This window comes from Temnothorax longispinosus, chromosome 3 (assembly GCF_030848805.1).
Source record: "Temnothorax longispinosus isolate EJ_2023e chromosome 3, Tlon_JGU_v1, whole genome shotgun sequence".
NCBI classification, from domain to species: Eukaryota; Metazoa; Arthropoda; class Insecta; order Hymenoptera; family Formicidae; genus Temnothorax; species Temnothorax longispinosus.
In genome coordinates this window covers 2,967,376-2,979,845 of record NC_092360.1, presented here as the reverse complement: position 1 = coordinate 2,979,845, position 12,470 = coordinate 2,967,376, and the positions used below count along the sequence as shown (strand labels likewise).

Genomic DNA, 12,470 nt, shown 5'->3' with positions numbered 1-12,470 from the left:
ATAACTATCGCAAATTGTTTTCCTCTTTTATATTTTCATATAATCGCTTTTATTAACAAACTTGTACTTATTTCCACTTCTAATAGTTTTAATTCATATAAGCGATAGCTATTTAAAAAACGTGTCGGTTCTCTATTTTAATTTTTCTTTGTAGTTAAAATAAGATAATTTTTTAACTGAACAACGTCAATTTTCAGACGTTACAACTTTTAATTTCGCCATCGCTTACTGTTTGTTCGTAAAGAAATACTGAAAGTTTCATCTCTAATTTCATCGCCGTATCGCTTTGTATTGGACTCGCTACGAAATTGGCCTTCTGTAAAATACGCTTCAATACTTCTGTGCTAGTTCGCGCTTTTTAAATCCGACGGAGCTTTTCTATACATTACTCTTCGGTAGTAGGAACAGGAATATACCGATCAATTTGATACCTTTATTTCCTACCGTGAAAGTTGATTGAGTTGCTGCGGGTTGATTGAATTTTTTTCACGTGATCGAATGGAATCAACGATTGTCCGGGGGATTTAGTTTTCAGCATCAAGTACTTCAAATTCGCGACCAAGCGAATAATAAGTCTTAAGGTATTCCTTTCACGGAGGAGCGTATTTTGTAGGCGCTTAAGCAGGGTCTCAGCAAACTCTTGTATATTGCATTAAACTTATATAAAATCAAGTTATAATTGATTATTATGTTTAATTATAAGAAAAAAGTAAAAATATTATGTGTATTTAGAAATTTTTTATTCTTCAGTAAATTTTACTGTCAGAACAATATGGCAACGCTGCGCTTTTCAGGGCGCCGATTGTAAAATGTGAAGTTGATAACAAAAGTGTCAATGTAAGTGTCAATTTCATTAATCAAAGAATATTGTGACATTTTCTTTTTATCAAAGAGAGATTTTATAATAATAATGAGTGATAAGAAACATAAAGTGAGGAGTAATGTGGGCAAAAATAAGGGACAATTTGTGAAAATAAAAGTAAAGCAGCGCACTCAAAATAAATAGTTGATAATAAACCGTACGTGATGAACTGAAGTGTGACATGAGCGCACAGCTTGCAGCTTTGCCAAATAATTCCCTGAAAGTCGCCATTAAAAATATTCATCTATAAACCACATTTCAAGTCAACTTTTAACATATTTTGTTTAAATATTCGGTGACTCTATATTTTTATCGGCACTATCGAAAGTATAGAGTTTAGCGAATATGTAGCGCAGTTAATATTTAATATCTTAAGATATTTGATAAACAAATTATTACATTAAAATGTGGAAAATAGACTTTTTTGATAACGTCACATATAAATATCGAATTTTCAAAGTCATAATTCTTCTTTATATGTTCGGTAATGTGGTTTAATTTTTTTCTGGCGTAAAGATATGCATTTTAATTTTCTTGTACCAAAAAATCAGTTAATTCTTAAGACTTTGGTGTCATAAAAGGAATACCTTAAATACACGCTTCTCCTAGGCAGTCATAAGTCATCATATTTGTCGAAACTTTTTGGGAGAATTTATTATTACAAAGAAATGAATTGAAACCGAGACTTGTTCTTTAATACAAAATTTATTAAGATTATAAACTATAACAAAACAATTTTTTAATTAAAAATATACATTTAAAACTTTAAACGCATTTTTCTCCTTTTTTTTTTTTTTTTTTTTTTTTCCAATGATAATTCAAATACAGAGGCTTAAATCGACTTGAAAAAAATTGAACATGTTCACAGTATGTATAATTCCGGACTGAACCTCTAAAAAGTCTGTGCAAACTATAATAGTTTTTAAGAGAAAAAAATCAAACAGTTCTTTTTTTTTCAGAGGAAAGTAATTAATTTTTAATAAATTATAATTAAATAGAAATGTGAATAGAAATAATTTTATTAATTTTATTACTTTTATTTAAAAAATAGTATAGGTAGAGGTATATTAGTTAAAAGTTATAATTGCTAGTAATATATATAAATTTAATTGGTACAATTGTCTACAGCAATATTTCTGGCTCGTTATCCCTAATCTAATCATTCTTTTCATATATGTGTCAAACAACAAAAAATTAACTTAATTCTAATTTTTAAATTAATTATAATATGAATAGAATTAATTTTATTAATTCTATCCACAAAATAGTATGACAAGTTAATTGCTGGTTACGAGTAATGCAACCGGCAGAGTTGCATATAGCCAAGATTTCTGCTCGTATAACTCTCTAATCTAATCTTTCTTTCCATATGTGTTAAACAAGCAACCAAAAATTAATTTTTAATTGATAAATAAAAATGTGGATAGAATTAATAAAATTAATTAATAAACGTAATTCTACCCACGTTCTAATTTATTAACAATAAACACGCAAAACAATGTATACAGGATTATACTAACAATAAGTATAACGATACTTAATTGACAAGTTTAACATCCTGGACCGTTATTCTTCGCTGTGTTTCTTTTATTTCCAAATATCGCGCCAGCATCGCCGATTATTCCGTTTAATTCGGCGATGCACGAATCTATTTTAAGTTATTCATTCTGTTTTCGTATTCCATCCAACTCCAATTTAACTGTAAAATATATTAAAATATATATTAATATGTGTGATATATGTTTTCCCGCGAGAAATATTATACAATGATATTATCTATATTTCTATATCTACATATGTTGATTGCATACTTTTCTAGTTGAGTCATTGCATGTTCCTTGAGCTGATCGTATCGTGTTTTCAATGTTTTTATGGTTTCTACATTTTCCTGGATACTTGCTTTTAATATAGTTTCGACGCTTTTATACACCGAGACAATTCTATTGAGTCTCTCATACTTTTGGTATACGTCGTTAAACGCTGCTTTCGTATTAGTTAGATGGTGGTTTGCAGATTGCAATTTTTCTTGCAATTTTGCTTTGTCTTGTTCAAGGCTTGTACATATCTCCGTGAGTAATCTGCTTGACTTTTCGTACTCTTCCACAACAACCCTAAATCAATTATTTCCATATTTTATTCAATCTTAACAAATCTATTTTGAGTATATCACTTACGTCTTGGTTTTTATCTCTTGTGAAAGTGCCTGTAATTTATTAATTTTTTCCTGAAAGGTTGCTTTCTGTCTTTCCAATTTTGCTTCATGCTCTTTCTTCCGTTTCTCTAATTCTTCCTCCAATTGTAGTACCGTCGTTCTTACAAGTTCAAGTTCTTTACTCATATCTATATGATCAATAAGTGGTGCGTCAGATTTAGGTTCTTCCTGCTGGTTGTTCCTGAAATATAATTTGCTTTTAATGCTTATTTCATGTACTTCATTTATATCTTCTTCTTCTTCCTCGGCGTCACAGTCCGTTGTGGACCAAAGCCTGCGCAACTATTCCTCGCCATCTCTCCCGGTCTTCCGCAATTCTTTTCCAGTTAGTGACATTCATCTTTCTCAGGTCTTCGACCACAGAGTCCATCCATCTTCCCCTGGGTCTTCCTTTTCTTCTAGGGCCGTACATCGTATGTTGAAACACTTTCTTAACTCCTCTATCTTCTGGCATTCGGACCAAGTGTCCCAACCATCTTAGTCTTTGCGACTTGATGAAGCGGACTACGGTTTCGCCATTCATCAGAGTTTCCAACTCGGTATTGTGTCTGACCCTGAAGGACCCATCATCGTTTCTAACTGGCCCATATATTCTTCTTAAAATTTTCCTTTCAAAGGTTGCCAGACGATGGCATTGGCCTTCAAAGTCCAAGATTCGCAGCCATACGTCAGTACTGGTCTTATCAGTGTCTTATAGATTTTGAACTTCACCGGTCTAGTAAGTAATTTGGATTTCAGGAGCTTTTCATATGCATAATAGCATCTCGACGCTGCCTTCATCCTCTCCTGCACTGCAATTGATGTGTCCGTTGTGGCTGAGAAGACCATCCCGAGATATGTAAACTGAGCCACCGCTTCAAAGCGGTGGTCTCCAATTATTAGATCTTTCAGCTTCCCAGACCTTGTTTTCGCCAAGTATTTCGTTTTGTCTGCGTTCACTTTTAGGCCTATCTTGTCTGCCATCCTCACCATTCTCAAGAAGACGTCCTTCAGCTCCTTTATATTCCTGGCAATAATCGCTACGTCGTCCGCGTATGCACAGATCTGCACTGACTTTGTTACTATCGTTGCTCCTGGGTCCACTTCCCTCAACACTGAGTGTAACATTAGAATGAAGTGAATGAACACAAGCGTCGACAGCGCATCACCCTGGTTAACTCCCGAGACGATCTCAAAAGGAGCAGTGAGCCTTATTCCCTGAATGAGAACCTTTGCCTTTGTGCTTTTCAGTGTCATTACTATTAATCTGACTAATTTTGGTGGGACACCTAGTTCTACCAGCGTGGGCGCTATCCTCGACCTGTCAACGCTGTCGAACGCCTGCCGGAAGTCCACAAACAGGCAGTGCAAGTCGAGCGAAAATTCGTGAAACTTCTCGAAGATCTGACTCATGTCAGGGCAAAGCAATGGTCCACCGTCGATCTGTTCCTGCGGAATCCACATTGACAGTCGGCAATAATTTCCTCAGCTATGGGCTCTATTCTTCTATACAACGCACTGGAAAAGATCTTATACACCACGCTCAGGAGTGAAATTCCACGATAGTTTTGGCAATTTTTTTTGTCATCTTTCTTATGGATTGGGAAAAAAGACACAAGTCTGCCAGTCATCTGGCATGCATTCCGAACTCCACACCAGAGATATAATTTGGTGGATCCTTGAGTGTAGTTCCACACCCCCGAGCTTAACGAGCTCTGCGGTGATGTTATCCTCACCACCAGCTTTACCAATTTTCATTTCTCTGATAATATCCACTATTTCCTTCATGTTTGGGGCTGGCACTTCCATTTCATCCTCTGGTAGAACCGGTAGAAGTATTCCGTTGTCCTCCTCGTCCGAAGCTGCGTATATGTTAAGCATTGATTGGAAATGTTCTTTCCATCGCTCTAGTATTTCTTTTTCCTCCATTAGAGTGTTTCCATTTATATCCAGACACAAATTTAGTCTGGGCTGAAAGGAGGCGCTGTGCGTTTTTAGTTCCCTATAAAACTTCTTTGCCATATTCTGCGTGTGGGCTGTTTCGATTTCCGCGATTCTCGCCTTCAGGAACTCTCTTTTCTTTCTCCTGATTTCCTTTTTCGCCGTTGCTCTCAGTTCTTTATACCGCTGCAGATTACTCCGCGTATTCCTAGCTAATAACTTGTTTCTTGCCTCAGTTTTTCGCAGGTTGAGCTCTCTGCATTCGTCATCATACCATTCATTATCTCCTCTGTCATTTCTCTTTTTAATGAACTCAGTTGCTGCATCCTTAACCGCTGCATGTATTCCCCTCCACTGGGCATCCGGTGAATCTCGCTCTTCATTGACCTGATATCCATGCTGCAGTTTCTCGGATATTGCTGTCTGAAAGCTGGTCCTGATTTCCTCAGACCGAGAGAGCCTCTCAATGTCCCATTTCGCTCGCCTAAAGTTGTTTCTTCCACCTAGCGCCGATAACCTCTGCCTCAGTTTCAATTTAACTAGAAAGTGATCCGAATCACAGTTGGCTCCGCGACAGTAGCTTCTGACGTCCAATACTGAAGTTGCGTGTCTTCTATCCACAAGAGCATGGTCAATTTGGTTGGCTCCTCTTTCTCCTGGTATTTTCCAAGTTTGTGGATATCTTTATGTTGAAAAGAGACACTACTGATCCACATATTCTGGCAGGCGGCAAAATCACAAACCCTCGCTTTATTTCCACTGGTGAGATCGTAGAGCGAGTGTCTGCCCGCCACCCCGTTAATAGTGAGTTCTTTTTCGATCTTGGCGTTGTAATCTCCCAAGATCAGTATTATGTCGTGTCTACTGATTCTAATCTACTGCATACTCCGGTTAGATCGTCGTAAAATTTATCCTTGTCCTCTTCTTCACTGTCCTCGGTGGGTGCGTAAACTGATATTATAGTTATGTTCTGAAATCTGTCCCTCAGTCTCAGTCTACAGATCCTATCGTTAATCGACTCAAACAGCAGGATGCTTTTTCTTAATTCCTTCTCGACATAAAATCCTGTGCCTCTGAGTCCTGGTCTTTCTCCTCCGCTGTAGTATATAGAGTATGCTCTTTTTCTTAGTTCTCCTTGTCCCTTCCACCTGATCTCCTGTAGTGCAACTAAGCTCAATCCATATCTCGCTATTTCCGCGGCTACTTCAGCCATTTTTCCGGGTTGTAACAAGGTCCGAACGTTCCAGAAGCCAATATGTAAATCATTATCCTTTAGACGTCGCCTGGGTCGTAGCCGATTTAATCCATATCCGTTCCGAGGCAAATTTTGCGTGTTCATAACAGTTATATTTTTCCAGCAATAGGTTGTTAACCTCACGGCCAACCTCTAAAGGGAAGACCTCTCACCCGCTTAATTTGTTCCCTTTATCTCCACCGGGGTTACTACCCGATCTCGATTTCAGGGAGTACAGCACCGCCGCTCGAAGGCTAAGCGTAGGAGATTGAGAGCGAGAGGTGCGAGACATCACGTCCGTAGATCAGTCATTGAATTACACATCGCCCTCCTTTTAGGTGCCTACTTCATTATATACTTCACATAATAGTCAATAGACTTTTAGCTACATTTTTTTCTTGTGCTTCCTCTGACTTTTGCACTGTTGCATTAGGAAGAGGACTATAAAAAAGCAGCCTGTCTATAGCTGCTATGGCAGGATTAAGTTTTAGTTACCGACATCAGGAAGTGGCAACTCATTTTTGCCATTTTTCTCTTCGTTTATCGTTTGGGTATTTCCTTGAGGCAACATGCTGATGTTCAATATCAAAGGGTCAAATTTAACATACAAGAATTCCGCTCTAAGGCGATTTATATGCGTAGAATTACTTCGTGCTAATAAGAAATCAAATGTCGAAGGATCTTGGAAAACTAAAAACAATATTCATGTAATTAAATTTCAATAATAAAATCACAAAAAAGTTTAAAGAGCTTCTAATATAATTTGTACTTACTTTCAGGTGTTGCACTCACAAATTGATGTGTTTCGTCCGTGTGCTCCAGTGAAGGATTGAGTAGCTTACTAGTAACTTTGTCCATTGTAGGAGAAGGCGACAATACTGTTGATGTATCTTGCTTAGGTTCCGATAAAGCCTGTACACCCGTTTCTTTCACGTTACTATCAGTATCTTCGAATAGCGATGATATACTGGATATATTAGGTAACGAAAGATCTGCAAATTGCGCTAACGAGGATATGGACGGAACAGATATTTCCGTAGGACACAACGGTGCATCTTCTAGAGGTAATATTTCGGATATTATATTTCACATCCGAAATATTACCTCTAGAAGATGCACCGTTTTCTATTCCCTTTTCTTCGCTAAGCGCGATCACATTGAAAGTTATATTCAACTGATCATCATTCACATTACTTGTTGGCAGTGAATCTCTTACAATACTAATACTCGCAACGTTGCACGTTTCAAGCTCGCTCACTATATTAGCACTTTCCTCTAGTGGAATATGCTTATATCGATCGATTCTTCTACTTGTAGTACGTATTCTTCCGCAGGAGGATATGAAATCACGAACTGTGAATCTTGAACAAGAAGTGTGTTATTGGGCGATCCCAAAATATGCGTTTGATTCAAGGACGTTGTCTCTTGTCTATTGGACAACTTTGATATTGAAACACAAGAGAACTCGTCTCAATCACTTGTGTTTCATTATCGGTGTTGTCCAATAAATCTTCGTTAAGGAAACGATCGTTTGTGGGAAACGGTGTTTCGTCTGTGGCCGATGCAAAGATCTGATCTTGACTGAGATCCTGACCGTCGTATTCACTTCCTAGATGGATGTCGGCATACGCGAGAATCAAGTCCTCTACACCAGATATATTGGAGTTCAAATATGATATATTTGCGGCGTCATCTGGAGTTTCGGGTGTCGAATCGAGATCGAGGCTACTGATTCTTTCGCCTTCGCGAGCATATCCTCTTGGAAAGTCTGAAATTCTCAGACTTTTTCTTCAATACGCCAAATATTTGTCTTGATTTCCTGGTATGAAATTTTATTTTGATTAAAAATAAAGATGAATGAATGAATATTAGAAATAGTCGGAATATTTAAATGTTTTATTCTGACAGGATGTTTTTTGTATAATAAATGAAAAAAAAAAATATATATACACATTTTTATTATATTTACTTTTCAAGTGTCGATTATCTTTTCATGGAAAAAAAAACACAACAACAAACATTACGACGATTTGGCGAATGATAAGGCGCGACGTTTTATAAATTCTGCTGATGGAATTGAGAGCCTCGTCGTTCGTTCCTCTTTTGAATCAATACTTGGCGAATGATCGCGATCAATAAGAAGTTTGGCTTTACTAATTTATTTACGGAGATCGTGACACGCTCGAAAACGGCGAAGACGAAACTCGCGGCACTTTCGCTCTCTAGACTTGTGTTTTCGAGAAAATTCGCGCAGAGGCGTGCTTCCACTCGCACTTGTGTAATTAGTCTGTAAAAAAAAAACGCCAAGGCCGCGTCACAGTATATATACTGTGGCCGCGTGCCAACCAACTTCTGCTCAAAACGTTGTAAAATAGACGTACGTACATACGTCGAATATTTCATTTCTCATAATTTCAATTAACCCTTCGCAGAACAAGTGGGGCTTTAAAGATCCGGTCGATATTTCAGTTTTGAATTTTTCGGAGACTTTACGGACTTATAAAAAAAAACTAAACAAGAATCAGGCATATATAACGATATAAATAAATTCTTAACGCCTTCGAAAGTATACTTGAATTTTTTCAGATTTTTTATAGCACTATTACAGTTTGAAAATCTTAACTGGCCTAAAAGACCCACACATGTTCGACGGAAGCAGCAAAATTATACATGTTCTGCGAAGGGTTAAGTTATTAATAAACGATAATTAATCACACTACGCTTTTTAAGTATTGCACACTAAATAGGGGTAGTACTTCATATCTGCGCATATTTTATAATGTGATTTTACAATGAAATTCGATTAATATTTGATTTATCAAAAAAAAGTGTGTTTTTAAAATTAATATCTGTTAACATATAAAGCATCGAAACGCAGTCTTATTATATATCTTTATAAAACTTTTTATTAGAAATATTTAAATATTGCCAGTTGCTCCTCGGCCAATTTGTTTATATGATACACGTATTGAATTATATAACATTTATTTTATCAAAGACACGAGATGAACAAGCAGTGTTAAAAGAAAATGCACATATACATATAGAAGATACACATTTACATTAACATTTTAATATCAAATACACAGAGCGGAATAATGGAATAGTTATTTGTGTAACAACTCGCCTTCGGCTCGTGCGTCCACTCCGCACGTCCAATTTTCAACTTAACGTACGTGTTACACACCCTATTTTATATTACAAGTGCGTGGAAAGTGGCCCATTGCGCGCGTGTCACACGCGGAATGGGCCACTTTCCACGCACATGTGATATAAAAGATTTTTTAGATAATACATATTGTCTTAACATGCTTCATAGCGATGATAATATGCTCTTTTTTCATTGCATGTAATGCATGTAAGCAAAATGCATAATGCGTTTTTATGCATATAATATGACATTTTTCTACAAAAAATAGCTTACAAAATCATATTTTACGTAACATGTTCATGAAAACAAATAGGCAGCAAAAACTTATTAGATATATAAAGATAAAGACAAAAAGTGTTACGACAAACTTGTTTTAATTCATAATTATAAAATAATTAAGCAATTATAAATAATTATAATGAATACAATGAATCCTTGCATATGAAATAATTTGTCTTATGCTGACGTGATAAGTTACGGTAATATGCAATTTTAATACAACAAACAAAACAAGAAATTAATAAAAATGAAAGCTTAACATACTCGTATATCAACTTTTATGCATAATTATTTATAAAAATTCAAATTTTTTTATACTCTGCTTTGTTGTCTCATTAATTCAATAATTTATTAATTATTTGACTAATTACAATGACTTATTACGATAATGAAAAAAGGTAGTACGCTTTACGAAGAAAAGCTGCCAAAAGAAGAAGAAAGAGAAGCAGCAACCTCCAAGTTATGATCGATGAACCAAGTTATAAATCTTCGTTTTTATACCTTCGTATTCGGTATTCCGGAGGATTCAAGTTTCCACGATGACATTCGTGCGATCGAGAGAATAAAAATTTTATTGCATCGTAAGACACTCTCGCACCGCGCCAAATTAGATAGGAGGGTGAAAGGATTTCTCGGGTGTAGCCGACAGCAAACTCTGCCTCTCTCGCAGGATGGAATTCACTATCGCGTGACGAACTATCGAACTTACGACAGACGCTTATCGCCAGAATAGGAGAAAGTCAAAATTGACTTCCGAGATATCGCGGATGCCAATGAAAAGTCGTCGACGGGCACGAAGGGGGATGATATCATCGGTTAACGCCCGGTCGCTGCTAATTCGTCGATATTACTTCGGCACTTCGCCGAAGAGAAGTTCGTTGAGAAGGAAAAAGGGATGAAGGAGCGAGTAAACGCGCCCGGTACCTATGCGAGTTTGAGTCACGGCTGGGATACGAGAGGACTTGCCGCTCTCCTGAAGTTATCGAGCTTCGAAAAGAAAAGGAAAAAAAAGCACGGCGAAGAAGTGGGATTACAGTGCACCCATTTCCGGTGAAGACTTCGCAATTCACGTAATAGAACAATACTAGTTGAGAAAGTTGGCGATTTGAAAAATTTAATCATCCTTCTAAAATCGAAAAATTTATACCAGGAAAAAGGATTATCAAAAATATAAGTCATGTACAAATGGTATATAAAATTATTCTTTATTTTAATTATCAAACTTTTTTTTAATCAATCTTTTAGATTATATGTCTATATAACTTTAATAAAGTTTCTTTAAAAGGACAAAATAATTCGCGACGAATTAAATTTTCAAACTTGCTTTTCTCAAAAAGTCATTATTACTCGCGCCTGTCATTTTTTCGAAGATATACATTTGCTCGTTCTCTAAGATATATATTTATATTCGTATTAATTCGTTAGGTATACCGTATTATATTGATACAGCCGACGAGTTATTCGCGACAGGTCTGAAATACGCGTGGAAAGAATAAGGAAGGAAGGAATTGGTGAAAAATAGTGGAAAGAAAAACGAGAATGAACTAATAAAAACGTCGGCGTTCTCCGCAAGCTCAATTTCTACGGAATGCGAGCGAAGCACGATCCACTTTTCTACTTTATCCTTCGACGTTCGGTCGTTTAACCCCTTAACGCTACGGTGTAAGAAGATTCCACCGTGTGCTTCCGGGGATTGTATCGTGCTTGAATTCACACGCCGTTATAACACGCCTTAATAAATGGCGAATATCCGGTAATGGATTTTAAATTTGCGTGAATTTCGATATGACGAACGTACAGTAAAGACGAACTTGCTTTATTAATTCTCGATATTTTATCGTCACTTGATCGTTTAACTTAGAAACGATCATACAGCAGGTTTCCGTAATTTGGTTCCCGTGATTGTTTGCAAAATCATTGATTATTATAGTGTATTACAATCAGCTCTTCGGAAATATAAATTATATATCAACGAGTTTCAAAGTAAATTGACAAGGAACAAAGGTTTCATTATTTTAATTTAAAATATTATTTAATATTTAAATTTATTTAACATTTTATTAATAATTTAATATCATTATACATTATTTTCTCATCGTATTTTTAATTGAATTTTCTGAACATCTTCGTAAAATGCTTGTATGGCAAAAAGTGTGATTAATAATATAGGTATTTACTAGAAAAAGAGAGAGAGATTTGAAAACAATTTCTCTTTTAAAGAAAATTGCTCTTTGTATGAGATATTATATTCGTTTGTAACATTCTTATGTCTTTAGCTCGATATCATATTTATATATCTGTATACATTTTATACACATCTAATATAAGTTTCATAGATCTATTGATCATTCTCAAATGAAAATAAAACATAATTTATCATTCACAATGAGATCTCAAGGAATAATTGTTTCGCGCATAAATATATAAATATTAACGATTAATACCGAGAACAAAATAATAATGAATTACTTACCCCTGAGTTGCTTCGTCGACGTCCGATGCTTCCCGTTCATCGTCCGAGGCCTCCTCCTGTTCCTTCTTTCTTAATCTTTCCTTAATCGTTCTTGTCTTGTCTTTTCATAGAGTTCACTCAACAGTCATTCGCGATGTTAATCGTACATGACGCGCATTTTACTATACGGCGATCGAAAATTAACGCGAGAAAAACATCATCAAGTCGCAAATAAGCGTAACGAACAAACATCGAGAGGGCTTTAGGTATTTGATAATTATAATACATATTCAGAGTCTCCGCTCTCTGAGTATCTATCGCGATCACAATTTGAGGAATAATGAGACACACACGGAGAGA

At 36.0% G+C, this 12,470-nt stretch overlaps 1 pseudogene; it reads right to left on the bottom strand.

Moving 5' to 3' along the window:
- Nucleotides 1–1,092: 1,092 nt before the first annotated feature.
- LOC139809475 (uncharacterized) lies at nt 1,093–12,171 on the bottom strand (annotated as a pseudogene).
- Between the last annotated feature and the right edge of the window lie 299 nt (nt 12,172–12,470).